This window comes from Podarcis gaigeae (assembly GCF_964106915.1).
Source record: "Podarcis gaigeae genome assembly, chromosome: W".
NCBI classification, from domain to species: domain Eukaryota; kingdom Metazoa; phylum Chordata; class Lepidosauria; order Squamata; family Lacertidae; genus Podarcis; species Podarcis gaigeae.
In genome coordinates, this window is record NC_139695.1 from 20,699,810 (window position 1) to 20,720,753 (window position 20,944).

The 20,944-nt window shown below is 46.2% G+C and overlaps 1 pseudogene across 3 annotated transcripts; it reads right to left on the minus strand.

Moving 5' to 3' along the window:
- Nucleotides 1–15,053: 15,053 nt before the first annotated feature.
- On the minus strand, nucleotides 15,054–18,181 carry LOC310835964 (tigger transposable element-derived protein 1 pseudogene; annotated as a pseudogene). Of its 3 annotated transcripts, none has more exons than XR_014568650.1 (3): nucleotides 18,065–18,181; nucleotides 17,093–17,139; nucleotides 15,054–16,910 (listed from the first exon to the last, which is right to left on the minus strand). The product of XR_014568650.1 is annotated as a tigger transposable element-derived protein 1 pseudogene (transcript). The 3 variants fall into 3 exon arrangements; XR_014568651.1 differs by having other exon boundaries at nucleotides 15,054–16,919; XR_014568652.1 differs by lacking the exon at nucleotides 18,065–18,181 and adding an exon at nucleotides 17,198–17,772.
- Between the last annotated feature and the right edge of the window lie 2,763 nt (nucleotides 18,182–20,944).

The following is a 20,944-nucleotide window of genomic DNA, read 5'->3' on the forward strand; positions in this document are numbered from 1 at the left end:
AACTCATATCAGCAAACACGCCCATGGCCACAAACTGAGTCTGCGAATCAGGTCAAAGGGGGGAGGGGAAAGGAGAAAAACACACGGGTGAACTGACTATTTATACAAACTAACTCACATTCCTGGATGCTTAATGACTTCCAGCTGCTCAGTGATTAGAGCGACTTGTTACCTCTTAACCCTTTAGTACCAACAGATTGCACACCTTAGCCCCTTCTTTCCGTTCCTGCATGGCGTGGCACTGTTAGCTGCGGGGGAAAACCAGCAGCCAAGGTTCCCAGCTAAGTGAGCTCCGAGCCGAACGCTGTCAGCAAAGCAGACGGGATTGCGCTCCCAGGTCCTTTCTGATCCACGCGCTGTGATCACTGGCCTTGCAACCAGAAGGAGAAAAAACGGAGAGAACAGGCAGAAGATCTCTAATGCAACAAAAAAACTCTGAAAACACAACCAGAGAGCTAACAGTAAACCAAAGCAGCTGAGCAAACCAAAGCAGCTGAGCGGCCAAAGAGGGAAATCCTCGGCCGCGCTTGCCTTAAATGAGGCAAGCCACACCCCCTGAGACAGCCGATTGGCTGGCCCGGGGATGACATGGCCGAGGATTCCCCAGATCACGTGGGGCTGGGAGCCAGCCTCCACGCACACATGTTGGGGGTGTGAAGCCCGCAACACCACCTCCTCCCCAGGTCAGAAGTGGCTTTCTTGCATTTCCTTTTCATTGGGATGGTTTTTGTTGCTGCCTCCTGTATAATGTTGCGAGCCTCCACCCATAGTTCTTCAGGCACTCTGTCCAGCACATCTAAATCCTTAAACCTGTTCCTCACTTCCACTGTGTATTCATAAGGCATTTGATTTAGAGTGTATCTTACCGGCCCAGTGGTTTTTCCTACTTTCTTCAGTTTAAGCTTGAATTTTGCTATAGGAAGCTGATGATCTGAGCCACAGTCAGCTCCAAGTCTTGTTTTTGCTGACTGTATTGAGCTTCTTCATCTTTGGCTGCAGAGAATACAGTGGTGCCTCGCAAGACGAAATTAATTCGTTCTGCGAGTTTTTTCGTCTAGCAAATTTTTCGTCTTGCGAAGCACGAAATCCCATAGGAATGCATTGAAATTCAATTAATGTGTTCCTATGGTCAAAAAAAGTCCAGTACAGTACATCCAGTGTACAGTGCATTTTCTAAGACTCTGGGGGACCACTCGAAGAAGGCTCCTCTTCCACTCTTTGCTTCTTGCTCAAGAACCTGTCCATAGTCTGCTGCTTCATGCACCTTTTCAGCACCTCCCTGAAAGGCGACATGACCGTCGTATCATAAGTGTTCCCAAGGTGCTTGTCAGGGTGGTGCTGCTCTGCAAAAGCCTGCACCTCCTTCCACTTCTGGCAAATGTCCCTCAGTTTTTCGGAGGACAGCCGTTCCTCAGTTGCTTCCTCCTCTTCCTGCGAGGCCCGCTCCTGCGCAGCCTCTGCCTGCAGTTCGACCAGCTCCTGGGTGGTCAGCTCGTGGTCGTGCTCCTCCACCAGCTCGCTGACGTCCTCCTCTGTGACCTCCAGGCCCATGGTCCTCCCCAAGGAAACAATGTCCTGCACCACTGTTGACTCTGGTGCATCAGAGTCACTTGGTGCCACACAGTCCGGCCACAGGCTGCGCCAAGCGCAATTCAAATTTCTCAGGCTGATCCCGTCCCAGGCCGTGGTGATCATCTTCAAGCACGTGACGATGTCGAAGTGGTCCTTCCAGAATTCCCACAGGGTGATGGTGGTGCAATCAGTCACCTCGAAGCATCGCCTGAAAAGCTCCTTGGTGTAGAGTTTTTTGAAATTGGCGATGACCTGCTGATCCATCGGCTGGAGCAGTGGCGTGGTGTTAGGCGGCAGGAACATGATGCTGATGAAGCTGAACTACTCCAACAAGTCCTCCTCAAGGCCTTTAGGATGAGCAGGAGCATTGTCCATCAGAAGCAAAGCCTTCAGCGGCAGGTCGTTGTCCAGCAGGTACTGTTTGACAGCAGGGCCAAAAGCAAGATTGACCCAGTCCACAAACAGCACACGTGTGACCCAAGCCTTGCTGTTGGATCGCCACATGACACTCAGCTGCTCCTTGTCGACCTTGTGTTTCTTGAAGGCCCGTGGGTTCTCCGAGTGGTACACCAGCAAGGGCTTGATCTTCAGGTTGCCGCTTGCGTTGGCACAGAAGAGCAGGGTCAGACGGTCCTTCATGGGCTTGTGGCCAGGCAACTTGGTCTCCTCCTGAGTGATGAAAGTCCTTTTGGGCATCCTCTTCCAAAACAGCCCGGTCTCGTCGCAGTTGAAGACCTGCTGTGGAACGTAGCCCTCCGTCCTCACAACCTCCAGGAACTCCGCTGCAAAGTCTTCAGCCGCAGGAACATCAGAACTGGTAGCCTCTCCATGCCTGACCACGCTGTGGATTCCAGATCTTGTCTTGAACCAGTCAAACCAACCTCTGCTTTCCTTGAAGACTTCTGGCTCACCTGAGGTTCCTGACTGTTCCCGGACGAGGTCTGCGTGCAAGGCCTTGGCCTTCTCGCAAATGACGGCCTCAGTCACTGTGTCCCCTGCACGCTGCTTCTCTTCTAACCAGATGAGCAGCAACTTCTCGACCTCCTCCAGAACAGCTGGGCGGTTCTTCACGATCCTGGTGACTCCCTTGGCTGCATCAGTCACCATGATCTTCTCCCTCATCTTCAGGATGGTCCCGATGGTCGATGGATTCCTGCCGTACTCCCTGGCGAGGTCTGTCACACGCATTCCGCCGTCGTGCTTCCGGATGATCTCCTTCTTCATTTCTAGCATCACCTTCTCCTTCTTCCTCTCGCCGGCCTCTGCAGCAGCAGTTTTCTTGGGTCCCATGGCAGCACAGCTCCTTCGTAAACTCAGAAAAAGAAAAAATCAGTGATGTGCTTCAAATCCAAAAAATTCAAAAGCACCCAGCCACCCACCACACAGAAATTAAAACCCAGAGCCAAGTCCTTGAATCCCAAACACCCCAACCCAAAATCAAAACCCCCCCAAAAAAGTTTTAAAAGTTTAACTTACCAAATGGATGCAAAAGCAGTTCTGGAAAAGCTTCAACAATCAATCACCGAAGTCTTCAGAAACCTCAAATGGCTGCAAAAGAAGTTTTGGAAAAGCTTCAAAAATCACCAAAGTCTTCAAAAACCTCAACTGTTCCCCCACCCACCCACCCACCCACCACGCAGAAATTGCAAACCCCTCCCCCCAACTGTTCCCCCAGCCAACCAGCACACAGAAATTCAAACCCAGAATTTTTTTTTAAAAAAATACATGGCCCAATGGTCACAGAAAAATGCAGGAAAAAACCCCCCACAAGCTCCCAGATTCCTGCAGAAACCTCCCCGACTGTTCCCCCAGCCACCCAGCACACAGAAATTCAAACCCAGAAAAATTTTGAAAAAAAACATGGCCCAATGGTCACAAAAAATCATAAAAATTCAAAAAAACAAACCCACAAGCTCCCAGATTCTCGCAAAAAAACCCCAACACCAAGTCCTTGAATCCCAAACACCCCAACCCAAAATCCACCCCCCCAAAAAAAAGTTTTAAAAGTTTAACTTACCAAATGGATGCAAAAGAAGTTCTGGAAAAGTTTTGGAAAAGCTTCAAAAATGAGCAAAGTCTGAAAAAAGGCTACCAAACCGCGTGCTAACAGTTGCTCCTCGAAGTCAAGTCGCAACTGCAACTGTTCAAGCAAAGCACCCTTGGTTTTAACGGGTTTTAAGACAAAGGAAACAAAATCGCAAGACGTTTTCGTCTTACGAAGCAAGGCCATAGGGAAATTCGTCTTGCGAAGCAACTCGAAAACGGAAAACTCTTTCGTCTAGCGAGTTTTCTGTCTTGCGAGGCGTTCGTCTTGCGGGGCACCACTGTATAATCAATCTGATTTCGATGCTGCCCTTCTGGTGATGTCCTTGTGTAGAGTCGTCTCTTGTGTTGTTTGAAAAGAGTGTTTGTGATGACCAGCTTGTTCTCTTGGCAGAACTCTATTAGCCTTTGCCCTGCTTCGTTTTGAACTCCAAGGCCAAACTTGCCAGTTGTTCCTTTTATCTCTTGATTCCCTACTTTAGCATTCCAATCCCCTATAATGAGAAGAACATCCTTCTTTGGTGTCATTTCTAGAAGGTGTTGTAAGTTTTCATAAAGGTAAAGGTAAAGGGACCCCTGACCATTAGGTCCAGTCGTGACGGACTCTGGGGTTGCAGTGCTCATCTCGTTTTATTGGCCGAAGGAACCGGCGTACAGCTTCCGGGTCATGTGGCCAGCATGACTAAGCCACTTCTGGCGAACCAGAGCAGCACACAGAAATGCCATTTACCTTCCCGCTGGAGCGGTACCTATTTATCTACTTGCACTTTGACATGCTTTCAAACTGCTAGGTTGGCAGGAGCAGGGACCGAGCAACGGAAGCTCACCCCGTCGTGGGGATTCGAACTGCCGACCTTCCGATCGGCAAGTCCTAGGCTCTGTGGTTTAACCCACAGCACCACCCATGTAGAATTGGTCAATTTCAGTTTCTTCAGCACCAGTAGTTGGTGCATAAACTTGGATTACTGTGATGTTGAAAGGTCTGCCTTGGATTCGTATCAAGATCATTCTATCATTTTTGAGATTGCATCCCAGTACAGTTTTCACCACTCTTTTTTTGACTATGAGGGCCACTCCATTTCTTTTACGGGATTCTTGCCCACAGTAGTAGATATGATGGTCATCCGAACTGAATTCGCCCATTCCCGTCCATTTTAGTTCGCTGATGCCCAGGATGTCAATATTTATTCTTGCCATCTCATTTTTGACCACATCCAACTTACCCAGGTTCATGGTTCTTACATTCCAGGTTCCTATGCAATATTTTTCTTTACAGCATTGGACTTTCCTTTCGCTTCCAGGCATATCCGCAACTGAGCGTCCTTTCGGCTTTGGCCCAGCCGCTTCATCAGCTCTGGATCTACTTGTACTTGTCCTCCGCTCTTCCTCAGTAGCATGTTGGACGCCTTCTGACCTGAGGGGCTCAACTTCCAGCGTCATAACCTTTATATGCCTGTTGTCTTTGTCCATTGAGTTTTCTTGGCAGGGATACTGGAGAGGCTATTCGGTTCCTGCTCCAGGTGGATCACGTTTGGTCGAAACTCTCCGCTATGACCTGTCCATCTTGGGTGGCCTGCACATCATAACTCATAGCTTCTCTGAGTTATTCAAGCCCTTCACCACAGCAAGGCAGTGATCCACGAAGGTGCTGCAATAGCTAGCAATAAACGTACACTTTTGCTCCTTGCAGTAGGAGAAAAGGTTTCAACCTAGCTTTGTACCTAACACTACCATCTGCCAAGTGTTTTATACACCCATCTACAGTCCATTGCCTTTTTTCCTTCTGGCAATGGCTCAATAGTAAACACATTATGTTCTGCTAAAGATTTCGTTTCTGCTCTCATTGCATTTTTCCACATTACTATTTCCTGGTGTGGTGACTTTAAAACTTCCTCATAATCACGAGGTTCTTTCTTCACATCAACAGTTTTAACTTCTTGTATGGTAAAGCTTTCTGGAAGTAACCCCTTATTGCTTCTTTGTGATCTTCTAACTTGAGCACTTTCCCCCTCTGAACTACCGTATTTTTCCTTCTATAACACGCAGATTTTTTCTTCTAAAAAGGAAGGGGAAATGTCTGTGCGTGTTATAGAGAGAATGTGTGGTCCCTGGAGCCGAAAAATCATGCAAAAATCAAATCGCGGCGCTGCACGCTGCACGGAGAAGCGAAACCTGAAAAGAGGAAGCGGCTGCTTTCCTGCATTCTGCCTCAGGGTCTTACTGCCCACCCCCTCTGTTTCGTTGCTGTGTTTGCTGAAACGGAACAAAGAGCAGGGAAAGCCCCTCCCCTCCAGGCAAGCTCCGGTGCTGCTGGGGGGGAGGGAGAGAGAGGGGGGAAGGGAGAGAGAGAGGGGGGAGGGGGAGGGAGAGGGAGAGAGAGAGGGGGGAGGGAGAGAGAGAGAGAGAGAGAGAGAGAGAGAGAGAGAGAGAGAGAGATGGCTGGCTTGGGTGGGGGGAAACTTTTGCCTTTCTTTCCTCCCTCCCGTTAAATCCCTCTCCTGCATTCTTAGCCAGCTGCTTCTCTGCACACCCCTCTAATGTCCCTTCTTTGTTTTTCCTTCGCTCCCCACTTAAAATGTGGTTACAAAGCATGGATCCTCAGGATCTTTGCATTGGGTCACCCCAAATTCACCATCAGATCACATAGCATGTCCATGGCTACAGCCTGCACCCAAAAAATCACGCACCCACTGTTGCCTGGGGCTGCAATGGTGCAAAAATGTGGTTACAAACCATGGATCCACATGGATCCTCAGGATCTTTGCATTGGGTCAGCCCAAATTCACCATCAGAGCACATAGCATGTCCATGGCTACAGCCTGCCCCCCAAAAATCACGCACCCACTGTTGCCTGGGGCTGCAATGGTGCAAAAACGTGGTTACAAACCATGGATGCACAGGGATTCTCAGGATTTTTGCATTGGGTCAGCCCAAATTCACCATCAGATCACATGTCTGTGGCCACAGCATGAAGCGCAAAATGATACATCCACTGTTTCATTCAGAATGTTTTTTCCCTTGTTTTCCTCCTCTAAAAACGATGTGCGTGTTATGGTCAGGTGCGTGTTATAGAGCGAAAAATACGGTATCTTCCCTTCTAATTCATCTTGCTCAGGAGAAATTGGTTCAGCTTTAGGAGATTGTGTACTGGGACCCTCATCCCCTGATTCCTCATCACTATCACTTTCAGAACTTTCTTTAATTTGTGGCTTTTCTTCCTCAAATTTCACAAATTTATCTGTAACATCTGAAGATAAAACAACTTCTGAATCTGAAGGAGGGTTAACAATAACAGTCCAACATTGTTCTTTCTTTAAAAATGCCTGCGTCTGTAAACTCCATGACATATAATTGGATTCTCCCAGTTTCTCTACTGGAAAACATGAAGCTCCCCCTTGAGCTCCAGCTCCAAGTCCAGCCATGGGTCCACCCAGCTTTCAGCTTTCCACGCAGTCTTTACTCACACGTGACTTGAAGAAATTGCTCGGCTCCTGGTCGCAAACAGACACTCCCTGCCGACGCCTTCACACAGCTAGCTGCTTGAGAAACACTGAGTTGCTTCCAGTCTCTGGGTTCTTTTCCACAATCTGTCACTGCCCACTCAGGACTACTGGCACCCATAGTTGGTTAGAGGGTTTTTTCTGTCATCTGGTGGCAGATGACGGAAACTATGACACCACAAGACTGGTGTAAAACCAAACAAATAAAGGTTTTATTACAAAACAACAAACAACAAAGTTTGTGGGTGTTTTCTCCCTGCAGGCAAAGTTCAAACTGCAACTTTTCCTCCTTTTGTAGTGAAGGAATGGGTTTCCCAAATCTAAAATCTGACTGTACAGTCAGTCTGAAACGGGCCCCAAAATCCCATTTTTCCTTCTCCAAGGGTGCATTAGCTAAAAACCATTAACTTGAGCTCTTGAGGAAATGTATAACAAGAACACAGCTGTATAAACAAAGCTCTCTCCTTTATCAGTCCGTGATGCCTAATGAATGGCCTTGTCAGTTCCAAAGTGGAGCAGGGATGACACATCTGGGTCTTACCTTACACTGACGCACAGACCTTGTTAGCCCCCCGGGAACGGCGCCAGGAATGCTCTTAGAGTTGGTGACCTTCTTACCCCAAGATAAGGAATACAGGAACAGGAACACCCTTTTATGGTTAAGAGTACAGGAGCAGGAACATCTGTGATGTCAACTTACGTGTATAAGCTTACGTGTCTGGATTCCTGGGGAAAGGGGGAGAGGGTACCTGGAGGATATATATACTGTATGTAATTTCTCTTGCTTTTGTGCTTGCTGTGAACCGATTCACGCAGTGCCTTCTGCTATCCGGAGAGCAGAATAAACTCTTTCTCTGAACCAAACCTTGGTGTCATTTGACTTCCTTCCTCCCATCCGGGAGCAACGCAGACCCCACCAATCGGTAAAGTCTAATAAGACTGCAGTAGTCATTACCAGCTGTACCCAATCTGCCCAGAGCTCACAGAAACAATTCTTAAAGGTACAAACATTTTTACTATTTCTTTGCAGAATGACTCCCAACATGTTTAATGACAACACAAAGCAGATTCTAAAAGTGCCACACTGTCAGGTAATCATGATCATATTATTTACACTTCCCAGGCAATATAATTTGTAAACTCAAGGTTGTTTTTTAAGAATAACATTACAACTTCATTTTCCTAAAAAATAATGCTTATTCCACTTATTATGAGTTTGACCTGAATATTTAGTACAAAACTTTGCTGGGAACTGAATGTAATATTTCACATTCTTTGCCCTAGCAAGGGCTTTTGCTTTAACAAATTTAGAGCACGCTTGAATCACATACTTGGAGAAGTCTGGGAAGAGAGAAATATTCTTCTGTTCCCACTGCACCGGGGCTTCTATTGATCTTTGGCGGAATTTGCGTAAGAGTTCATCTGTGATGGCCTGGGATTCCGATTCAGAGGACGAACCAGAGGAATCCCAGCCTGCACAGGAGTCCCCGCCTCCAGGGCCGGCTGAACTGGGGCAAGGCCTAGATGCTGTAGAGCCTGCACCTGTGGCAGAGCACCAGGAGCTGGCCCCAGGTGAAACCCTTCTGGCCCCAGAGGGGCTTGAGGACTCAGTGGCTACAGGTGAGCCTCCTCCAGGGCCCAGTAACCCTTCGGCCTCTCCTGATCTGCAGAGGCTTAGGGCAGAGAGGCGAAGGGAACTGGTTGCTCCCAGGAGGAGTGCTCGCCTTAAGGTCAGAGGAGGCGGGGCTCCTGGGGGCCGGGACCGCCCCTGGCCTTAGAAGAGGATAAAAGCCCAGTCAGCCCGGCCCCAGGTTGCGGGAGCAACGTCGTTGTTGGCTTCGGACCTTCCTGTGCTCCTGTTCCCTGCTCGGCCTCCTGTTCCTGACCATCCGGTGTTCCTGTTCCTGACCATCCGGTGTTCCTGTTCCCTGCTCGGCCTCCTGTTCCAGCGTTCCTGTTCCCCGCCCGGCTCTCCGCCTCGGACCTTGCCCCTCTTCGTGTGGACTCTGCTTACGCCCACGGTACCTTACCCCCGGGTGCAGCACAGTTTGCTCCCGCCACACCCGCACTCCCCCTTCGTTGGGGTGCGTTCGGGAAGAGCCAGAGGCTCCCCGCCCGGCTCTCCGCCTCGGACCTCGCCCCTCTTCGTGTGGACTCTGCTTACGCCCACGGTACCTTACCCCCGGGTGCAGCACAGTTTGCTCCCGCCACACCCGCACTCCCCCTTCGTTGGGGTGCGTTCGGGAAGAGCCAGAGGCCATGGCTGACCAGGCAGCTGCGCTGGTGGCTTTGGCCCAGGAGAACCAGGCCTTGACTCACACTGTGCAGCAGCTCAGCGACGCGGTTACGGCGCTTCAGCAGCGCTTGGAAGCCCTACCGGCCCTCGGACCTCGCCCCTCTTCGTGTGGACTCTGCTTACGCCCACGGTACCTTACCCCCGGGTCCAGCACATCATCTCTATCTTGAACATGCACAAACTTGACAATTACTATATTTGAGGGAGCCCCCGTCCTTCACCTTTTCACTGGGATTTTGAAAACATATTCTATGTCAAATTGACATAGTAATCTGCCAGCTCAATTTGGCTTGGCAGGTTTTCAAGGCTGAGAATTTTCAGGTTCTTTCATCTTTTCTGAGATTCTAAATTGTTATGGCAACGATTAAGAGTGTTGTGAGAGGCCTGTGAAAATGTCTCAAATGAGTCCCATCTGCCTTCACAGTTTGTCAGTTGCACCCGGAACTCATTAAAGTCTTTTGTTAGAGTTTTCAGCTTGTCTTGTATATGGTTTAGGGTTTCAAGCTGGGTCAGGATATTTTGTAAAATAGCTGTATTTGGGTCTGCCTGTTTATGTTTGGTAGCGTCTGAGTCAGCTTTTGTTGCATCAGCCATGCTTTTTTCAGCGTTAGCTTCTGCCACTTTTGTTCTTTCAGCAGCTCTCATGTTGATAGACATGGTGATTTATCTTAATTAGTCTTGTAAAGAGATAGTAGAAAGTTTATTTACCCTTTGATGTTAGTCTTTTGACCACATGGAGCTGCTTTCCAAGTATTTGAAGGCCTTTTAACCAGAGAGATCAGAAGGCCATCCCTCACGGCTCCATTCCCAGACCTGAAGTGAGGTTATGCAGTATCTTGCCCACCTGAGAAGCTTGGGTGGTGCGGCTAAGACATTGGCCCTTCAGGCAGCTGGTATCACCTTCTTCAGTAAATGTATGCACTCCATCAATCATTGTGTGTCATTTCTGGTACATAGGCTTAACCCCCCCCCCCCAACACTGAAGGTCAAAAGTTGATCACATTTGACATGCTCTGCACAATTAGGCGCTCTCTCCAAAACATATGTTGGTCAAAATACAAGATCAGGCTTTTCAGCGCCACTTACTCGGTCACATTTTGGGGGGCCCTTAGAGTTGGGGGATATGTTAACGAGGGCACCAGTGACCCCCTTTCCCATGGGCTGTTATGATAAGACATAAATCTCACCCCGGATGAGCTAGTAATTAGGATCCACTCATTCAAGACAGATCAGGCAGGCAGAGGAACGCTAATCAGACTGTCTGCACTGCAGCACAAAGGACCCTGCCCTGTCAAGGACATGATATGATACTTGGCACTAAGGCCCCCAGGTCCTGGCCCGTTATTCATTTACGAAGACAATTCGCAACTGGCCAGGCACCAATTTACATAGGTGTTGCGTAAAGTCATTTAACCTGTGGGGGTCAGGCAGCCAACTTTGCAACCCACTCCTTTAGAATCGGGGCCACCACTATGGCAGCTCCGTGGGGCCTCCCAACAGACAGACTTACACCTCCTGATTGTTTTAATTCTAACGCCAATAAGAAATATGTACATTGTGAGTCACAAGTACTCACCCCCGCATAATATCAATCTCCACAGGTACTTGCCCAAAATGGATCTGAATTGTCGGCCACAGTATAGCCCAGTGGGCTAGGGTCCATGCAGTCAACACAGGGAGAGACAGAATCCTCAGTTTATCGCCCTACATCCAGATATCCTGGTTTATGAGGCATGGAATGAAATGGCAGGAGTTCATGCCCATTGTCACATTTAAGATCAGGCAACACAGCCCCCCCAAGGCAATCATTCTCCAGCTAAGGGAGAATGATCTCAGCCCCTGGAACACCATAGACATTAATTGGAGTGTAATTGAGAACTTAGAAAGACTGTCAGCATCTTTTCCCCATATTCTATGGTCCCACTGGCTTGAACAGCATTGGTGGCGCAACAGCCCTGACCCTGCTAGCCTTAATCGGGCCAGGAAGCAGGCCAATCGTGCCATCAGTCGCAGGGTGGAGCGCTCCAAGTGCTGTGTGATTTGACACCCTGACATCACATTTAATTGGGAGGCACATTATCGGGGAGACGGGGCATACCTTTCAGATGCTGGCAATGATATCTGGCTGCGCAACATAGTGGAAGGCATCTATGGTCGGTTGCAGGTGTGATTGGTTTGGTGGCAAACAGCTAACGACTCAGTTGGATAGGCATTGGGTAAGCCTAGGTCTTGGTTGGAGGGGAGGTTGTAGCCTCCACCTGCCCCTCCACGGTTAAGGGTAACCTGTTAAAAGGATCTGGGAGGAGTGGCTCTTGTCCAATGCCCAGACCATACCACTCTTTCAATGGAGACCACTTGCGGCATGCCCCGATTTGCCCCTTCCGGCTGGTTTCACCCCTTAGTGACACTACCAGAGGACGGGAATGTTGGCTCTTTGCAGACTAGTTGCGCTGCAGAGAGCTTGCTGGGGAGACCACACATTACAAAGAATGCAAAATAACTTTAGCTAGGTTTTAATAACAAAAACAAAAACTCCTTTTACATTAATTATAACATATCAATAGCCATGACCCAACCACCAGGGTACTGAGAGAGCTAGGTGCTGCTCTTTATATACTATACCCAATTGCTGACACAGCTTAATTAACACAACTTAGCAGCACTCGCTATACTGTTTCACAGCTGTAAAACTAGGTCACGTTATTTGCTCTGGCCCTTAAAGACATACACATCTTGTGGAGCAATAATGAACCTTCAAATTTAAAGTGACCATTCAACAGGGAAGGTGGTATATGCAGTTGCTTGGTACCTAAGAGAACGGAGTGGTCATGGGGCCTTGACATGCAATTGTCTGTGTTAACAATGTAGGAGATAGAAACAAAATGGAATTATGCTAAACACTATCTTTTTGAATTTGCTAACCTGGGAAATGGTTAGCATATAAACTGTGGAAAGAGAAAGAAAAGAAAGTGATACTGAAGTTGCAAGAAGGAAATGCTGTAATAACAGATAATACAAAATATGAAAAAAGTATTTCACCAGTATTCTAAGTTGTATAAATGTCAAGTAATATCTTTTTTTTTTAAAAAAAAATGGCATTTACTAAACATTTCAGATCCTCAAAGACAAATAATGAATGGCCCCAAAACTACTTGAGAATTATGTGATGCAATTTTAAAAATGAAGAAAGGAAAGGTACCAGGCCGAGATGGACTATTGGCTTCTTACTATGCCTTTTGAAGATGAACATTTACAACCTTTGCAATGGACAAAAAACAATAAACAATATTATACAGAGTGGTAAGACACCAGATAGCTGGAAGGAGGCCAACATTACACTTACACCTAAAGAAGCTCAAAACATGTCTTTAGCAAAATTAATAAATAAATAAATAAATAATGACTATTTTCCTTACTGAACAATGATCATATGTTATTTACATTGATTTTGTCAGAAAGATTAAACAAGATTTTACAGGACTTCATTCACGACGATCAGTGTGGAGTCCTACCCAAAGGACAGTTAAAAGAAATGCATTAGACGTTTTTGAATGCTTGAATTACCACAATGAGAAGCAAGCTGCTTTTATTCTTTTTTATTTTGATTTTTTTATGCAGAAAACCCTTTTGACAACATAAATTGGGTATTTTAGTTTAGAGTACTGCAGGAAATGAACTTTGGAGACAACTTTATTAAATGTGTAAACTTGATCTACACATCACAGACAGCACAGATAATTGTTAATGGATAATTGGCAAAACCCAGTGAGATATACTCTGGGTGGCTTACAACATATATAAAAACATAATAAAACATTATACATTAAAATGCTTCGCTATGTAGGTAAACTGCATTATTGACCAAAACCCTTTCAACAAACTACAAATGCACACACATATGCCTGAAATCTATAAATTTCTTTTCCAGCAACTGGCTGTGTGTGAAAGATTACTATTCCATAAGCAATACAACCATTATATCTCAAATAAAATGCTGCCCCTTCTAAGTATTTTTAACCTGCATAGAAAGAGGGGAAATGACACTTTTTAAAGCCATGAAAAGCAAGAGGACATGAACAGGAAAGAAGGAGCTATGAGGTACTGTGGTACCTCACAAGACGAATGCCTCGCAAGACGAATTCCTCGCAAGACGAAAGAGTTTTCCGTTTTTTGAGTCATTCCGCAAGACGAATTTCCCTATGGGCTTGCTTTGCAAGATGAAACGTCTTGCGAGTTCTTGCGAGTTTGTTTCCTTTTTCTTAAAGCCGCTAAGCCGTTAATAGCTGCTAAGCCGCTAATAGCCATGCTTTGCAAGATGAAAAAACCGCAAGACGAAGAGACTCGCGGAACGGATTAATTTCGTCTTGCGAGGCACCACTGTATTGAGAGAACGGGGCAATCTGAAGAAGTTTGGGCAATGTGTGAAATGAGTTTTGAACTGCATGTTGCACACCAGTGTTCACTTGGGATCAGATAACACACACATTCTTGATTATGGTCCAAAGACCTATAAAAACAGTTTTGAAAGCAAAATGCAGCAGAGATACAAGGAAAAGATTTCAAGGCAGTCACTATGTTTTATCCAGAGCATGCTGATTTCTATTTCTTACTACCTCTGAGAATTTTTTTTGCCATGGCCAGGGTAATATAATTTGACTTATCTTTGAGAAAAGGGGTTTAATTAATTGATCCCTGGCTTGTTTATATAGCCCACAGTGTAGTAAGATATGCTTCATACAATCAACAGCCTGAAAGCATAAATAGTCTATTCTGATAAGGTATATCAGTCAGTCTGCCATTTAGAACTTCAGATGGAAATACATTTAATCTGGCTTTGGTAAACAGTTGACAATAATTGGATACTGACAGATTCGTAAGATACAAGGGTAATTGAAAATCATGCCCATATTGAATTCTGGATGCAAATGATCCACAGGTTTCATATGATAGAGAGTGGATGCAATATCCCATAACCTCTGTCTCAATGATTTAAGGGCAATATCATAACCCAGATGATGTAAAAAGGATGCTAAAAGTCCAATTGAGGAGGCTTTTTGAGCCATAGTTTAACCATGAACTGACAGCTGCTTAAATGTACAAATACTGAAATCTTTAACCAGTATTTCAGGGCAGCCCACCACACTTTGGTGGAAAGCAGGCATTTACCTGTTTCCAGAAATAGAATTGAATTAGGAACACAGTTTAGAACCTGAAGTAGGAACCGAATGAACTTTGCCTGGAACCTGTCTAGCTTAGGACATAAACCATTGCACCAGACATTTGAAGCATTTAGGAGTTGGGGAACAGATTTTGCATTAAATATCCTTATGGCTGGTGGAACATAATGACCTCCCTTTGAGGGAAAAAGAAGAAGAACGGAGTATAGCAAGCTTGCTCATCTTCGCCTTCTGACAGGCCAGTGGCAATTCCAGGACTTTGTGTGGTGAAACAACAGCCCTAAATACCGGAAGCATTTGGTCTGCTCTAGATTACAGTGGTGCCTCGCAAGACGAAATTAATTCGTTCTGTGAGTTTTTTCGTCTAGCGAATTTTTCGTCTTGCGAAGCACAAAATCCCATAGGAATGCATTGAAATTCAATTAATGTGTTCCTATGGTCAAAAAAAGTCCTAACAAAGCCAAATTTGGTACAACAAGAGTTTGTTAACTGCTCTTTAAAGTCACACATACTGTAAAGAGCAGTTCAAAAACTGAAGGAACAATAAATTAAGTTTCTAAACATGACAGAAAAACATTTAAAAATCAACAAAGTGTACAGTACATTTTCTAAGACTCTGGGGGACCACTCGAAGAAGGTTCCTCTTCCACTCTTTGCTTCTTGCTGAAGAACCTGTCCATGGTCTGCTGCTTCATCCGCCTTTTCAGCACCTCCCTGAAAGGCGACATGACCGTCGTATCAAAAGTGTTCACAAGGTCATGTATCACATGCTTGTTAGGGTGGTGCCGCTGTGCAAAAGCCTGCACATCCTTCCACTTCTGGCAAATGTCCCTCAGTTCTTTGGAGGACAGCCGTTCCTCAGTTGCTTCCTCCTCTTCCTGCGAGGCCCGCTCCTGCGCAGCCTCTGCCTGCAGTTCGACCAGCTCCTGGGTGGTCAGCTCGTGGTCGTGCTCCTCCACCAGCTCGCTGACGTCCTCCTCTGTGACTTCCAGGCCCATGGTCCTCCCCAAGGAAACAATGTCCTGCACCACTGTTGACTCTGGTGCATCAGAGTCACTTGGTGCCACACAGTCCGGCCACAGGCTGCGCCAAGCGCAATTCAAATTTCTCAGGCTGATCCCGTCCCAGGCCGTGGTGATCATCTTCAAGCAGGTGACGATGTCGAAGTGGTCCTTCCAGAATTCCCACAGGGTGATGGTGGTGCAATCAGTCACCTCGAAGCATCGCCTGAAAAGCTCCTTGGTGTAGAGTTTTTTGAAATTGGCGATGACCTGCTGATCCATCGGCTGGAGCAGTGGTGTGGTGTTAGGCGGCAGGAACATGATGCTGATGAAGCTGAACTACTCCAACAAGTCCTCCTCAAGGCCTTTAGGATGAGCAGGAGCATTGTCCATCAGAAGCAAAGCCTTCAGCGGCAGGTCGTTGTCCAGCAGGTACTGTTTGACAGCAGGGCCAAAAGCAAGATTGACCCAGTCCACAAACAGCACACGTGTGACCCAAGCCTTGCTGTTGGATCACCACATGACACTCAGCTGCTCCTTGTCGACCTTGTGTTTCTTGAAGGCCCGTGGGTTCTCCGAGTGGTACACCAGCAAGGGCTTGATCTTCAGGTTGCCGCTTGCGTTGGCACAGAAGAGCAGGGTCAGACGGTCCTTCATGGGCTTGTGGCCAGGCAACTTGGTCTCCTCTTGAGTGATGAAAGTCCTTTTGGGCATCCTCTTCCAAAACAGCCCGGTCTCGTCGCAGTTGAAGACCTGCTGTGGAACGTAGCCCTCCGTCTTCACAACCTCCAGGAACTCCGCTGCAAAGTCTTCAGCCGCAGGAACATCAGAACTGGCAGCCTCTCTATGCCTGACCACGCTGTGGATTCCAGATCTTGTCTTGAACCGGTCAAACCAACCTCTGCTTTCCTTGAAGACTTCTGGCTCACCTGAGGTTCCTGACTGTTCCCGGACGAGGTCTGCGTGCAAGGCCTTGGCCTTCTCGCAAATGACGGCCTCAGTCACTGTGTCCCCTGCACGCTGCTTCTCTTCTAACCAGATGAGCAGCAACTTCTCGACCTCCTCCAGAACAGCTGGGCGGTTCTTCATGATCCTGGTGACTCCCTTGGCTGCATCCATCGCAAGGATCTTCTCCCTCATCTTCAGGATGGTTCCGATGGTCGATGGATTCCTGCCGTACTCCCTGGCGAGGTCTGTCACACGCATTCCACCGTCGTGCTTCCGGATGATCTCCTTCTTCATTTCCAGTGTCACCTTCTCCTTCTTCCTCTCGCCGGCCTCTGCAGCAGCAGTCTTCTTGGGTCCCATGGCAGCACAGCTCCTTCGTAAACTTTTTTTCTTCGTAAAAAAAATAAATAAATAAATCAGTGCTTCACTTCCAAAAAATTCAAAAGCACCCAGCCACCGACCACACAGAAAATCAAATCCAGAACCAAGTCCTAGAATTCCAAACACCCCAACCCAAAATCCAACCCCCCCAAAAAAAAGTCTTAAAAGTTTAACTTACGAAATGGCTGCAAATCACCAAAGTCTTCAAAATCCTCAAATGGCTGCAAATGAAGTTTTGGAAAAGCTTTAAAAATCACCAAAGTCTTCAAAAACCTCAACTGTTCCCCCAGCCACCCACCCACCACACAGAAATTGCAAACCCCTCCCCAACTGTTGCAAACCCCTCCCCAACTGTTCCCCCAGCCACCCACCGCACAGAAATTCAAATCCAGAATTTATTTATTTTTTAAAAAAACAACATGGCCCAATGGTCACAGAAAATCATAAGAATTAAAAAAAAAAACCCACACAAGCTCCCAGATTCTTTCAAACCCCTCCTCAACTGTTCCCCCAGCCAGCCACCACACAGAAATTCAAATCCAGATTTTTTTTTTAAAAAAACCAACATGGCCCAATGGTCACAGAAAACCATAAAAATTTTAAAAAAAACCCACACAAGCTCCCAGATTCTTGCAAACCCCTCCCCAACTGTTCCCCCAGCCAGCCACCACACAGAACTTAAAATCAAGATTATTTTTTTAAAAAAAAAACCAACATGGCCCAATGGTCACAGAAAATCATAAAAATTCAAAAAAACCCACACAAGCTCCCAGATTCTTTCAAACTCCTCCTCAACTGTTCCCCCAGATAGCCACCACACAGAAATTCAAATCCAGATTATTTTTTTAAAAAAAAAACAACCACATGGCCCAATGGTCACAAAAAATCATAAAAATGCAGGAAAAAACACACAAGCTCCCAGATTGTTGCAAACCCCTCCTCAACTGTTCCCCCAGCCAGCCACCACACAGAAATTCAAATCCAGAAAAAAAAAACCACATGCCCCAATGGTCACAGAAAATCATAAAAATGCAGAAAAAAACCATGCAAGCTCCCAGATTCTTGCAAACCTCTCCCCAACACCAAGTCCTTGAATTCCAAACACCCCAACCCAAAATCCAAAAAAGTTTTAAAAGTTTAACTTACCAAATGGATGCAAAAGAAGTTTTGGAAAAGCTTCAAAAATCAGCAAAGTCCTCAAAAACCTCAAAAAAGGCTACCACACCGCGTGCTATGTGTTGCTCCTCAAAGTTCAAGTCGCAACTGCACCTCTTCAAGCAATGCACCCTGGGTATTAACGGTTTTACAAAAAAGGAAACAAACTTGCAAGACCAACTGGACTCATGCACTACAGCCCCGACTGGGCTAGGCGAGCTGGGTAGCACTGCCAGAGACCTCCTTTCTCACAGGAACAGGTCACAGTGCTGTGGACTTACAGCTTGGAGCTGAGAGCACCGGATTCACTGTCTCAATAATACAGCCGTTGCGCAGCAGCGTTTTGCAGAGTCTTGCAGAGTATAAACCACTCGGAGAGCAGCTCTGTAAAATATCCTCCTTTATTCTATAACTACAGCTATAATACTATATACAGAGCTAAATATTCTGAGCATAAATCAATGCTATACTCTGAGTGCCTGCAGCTGCTCTTAGCAGAAATCTTATCTATCAACACGATCTCTTGCACTCTCTCTCCGACACACTGACTGACTCTCTCACACACTCACTGATTCACTCACTTGACTAATGAAGTAGAGAGCAGTACATTGCTCCTCCTCTCTGTAGAGTCAGCAGAGACCATCAGGAGATCATCAGGAGATTCTTGGGTATGGGAGGGGTGAAATCTCCTCAGTTTTCGTCTTGCAAAGCAAGCCCATAGGGAAATTCGTCTTGCGAAGCACCTCAAAAAACGAAAAACTCTTTCGTCTAGTGAGTTTTTCGTCTTACGAGGCATTCGTCTTGCGGGGCACCACTGTATGGCCACCCATACCCATTTACATTTACATATTTTCTCAAAGACCGTGATTTTTGATTTCTCATAGTTGATGGGTAAACCATTTGCAGACAAGTAATCTGAAAACTTCCTCAGTTGGTATTTCAAACCAGGTCTGGACCAAGAGGGTATGGCCGCATTCTGTGCATACAGTAAGAGAGGGGTCTTTCTGGTTCCTGTTTTTGGGAGGTGACCATCTGGGTCAATTATACTTTCCTCTAAATCATTTAGAAAAAGGCTGAACAATGTAGGGGCCAAAATACTGCCCTTTTCTCACTCCCCTATCCATCTCAATACAATCCCAAAGTTGGCCCTGCAACCCACATCTAACCTGCAATTTACTGTCGCTATACAGAGCATTAATAAGGTCTTTTATCCCGCAGTACCAGATGTAATTTGGCCCACAATTTCGAGCTGGAAATAGAGTCAAATGTGGATTTCAAGTCCATAAAGACGACAAATAATTTTCCCTACAGAGGCCTGGTGTATTTCTCCGCTAAGTGGGACAGCACAAGGCAGTGGTCTGATGTTGAGAAATTCTAGTGAAAGGCAGCCTGGGCTTAAGGTATTATGTTATTATCATTGATTGATTGATATCTCGATACATATACAAAATATTCACATAGTATTACATATACATTATATTTGTAAATTCACATTTTTCCATTTCATTATGTACCAACATTTGGTCATTTCTTATTTGCTTCTTATTTCTTTCCCTATGTCTTCCCTCCACCCGCGCGTGACTTTCTTGTGTGTGTTTTTATAACATTATTGTGATTGTATTTTGTATCTTTATAATTAAACATACATTCTTGTATATCTGTTTAAATTATGCATATCAATAAATTTTTCTTGGAGCATCTTTTGATCATGTATTCGTCTACACACTCCCATTCCTGTTTGAGATTTTGGTTAGATTGCATTCTAATTGTTGCTGTCATTTTTGCTAATTCAATCATTTCAAAAACAATATGTTGCCAATCTATCACTGATGGTACTGTTAGGATATTTCCATTCCTCCTTAAAAAGGGAACAGGCTGTTGTGTGTCACTAGCCTGTGTACTTCCTGCTCACTGGAAGTTTCCATTTTGTATATAGCTTTTGTTTCTGTTGTTTTTTTTCCTCGACATGGATGTAAACAGTCATGTTTTTCCTTTGTTCTGACCAATGTTGAATAAAGCTGTAAATATGCTCTTCTGGGTGAATCTTCCGTTGTGGAGACTGCTGAAAAGGGCGTGCATGAGTCTTGGAATATGTCTGAGGCTCGTGTTGCTAATTGACTGATGCTGTTTCCACGGGAGACCGGGAGATGGTCCAGAGACGATGACTGGGGCCTGCCTGATGCCTCTGTCCCCCTGGCAGTATCCCAACAATAGGTTTTGGGCCCAGATTCACGGCACTTACAGGAGAGTAAGACTGCTGAAGACTGTGTGAGGTATGTGGGGAAAAGCAAGACTTTTCTGATGCCGCGGCAGAGTCTTTGATGTCCGGCAGGCTAATTAGGCTGGCGGAGAAGAGCCACCAGGCCTCGAAATTTATGAGCTGCCAAAGATAAGGAGTCTTTGAAGGAAATAAGACTCACGGCTGAAGTAAAGAGCTGAAATGGAGTTTTTACAAGCCTCAAATGGTGTTTCGTGCCAAAGCTTAATGCCCACAAATATGAGACCTGGGCAAGGTACTGTGCCTATCGAGACAGTTTGGAGTGTGGCACACTGTGTGTGAAGCCCCTCCAGTTTCTCTGACAGATAGATGGAGGGCGAAGGATTCAAGGGCCATAGACGTGATCGTCTTGTCCATCTCTCTGGAGGGAATTGTAACACTGGCTGGCAACACGACAGTAAGTCAGATGTGGAATGCTTTGAAAGTAGCCCATCTGGCAGCCTTCCCAGCACAGAGTTTGACTGTGTCGGAGGTCCTGACTGTTTCCCAAATTGAGAGTGATTGCAGGGATGCCGAGGGCACCGGTTGCAAGCTGCAGGGGGAGCTGACTGTGATGTCATCCCAGACAGCATTCCAGTGTCCAGGGGGAGCCG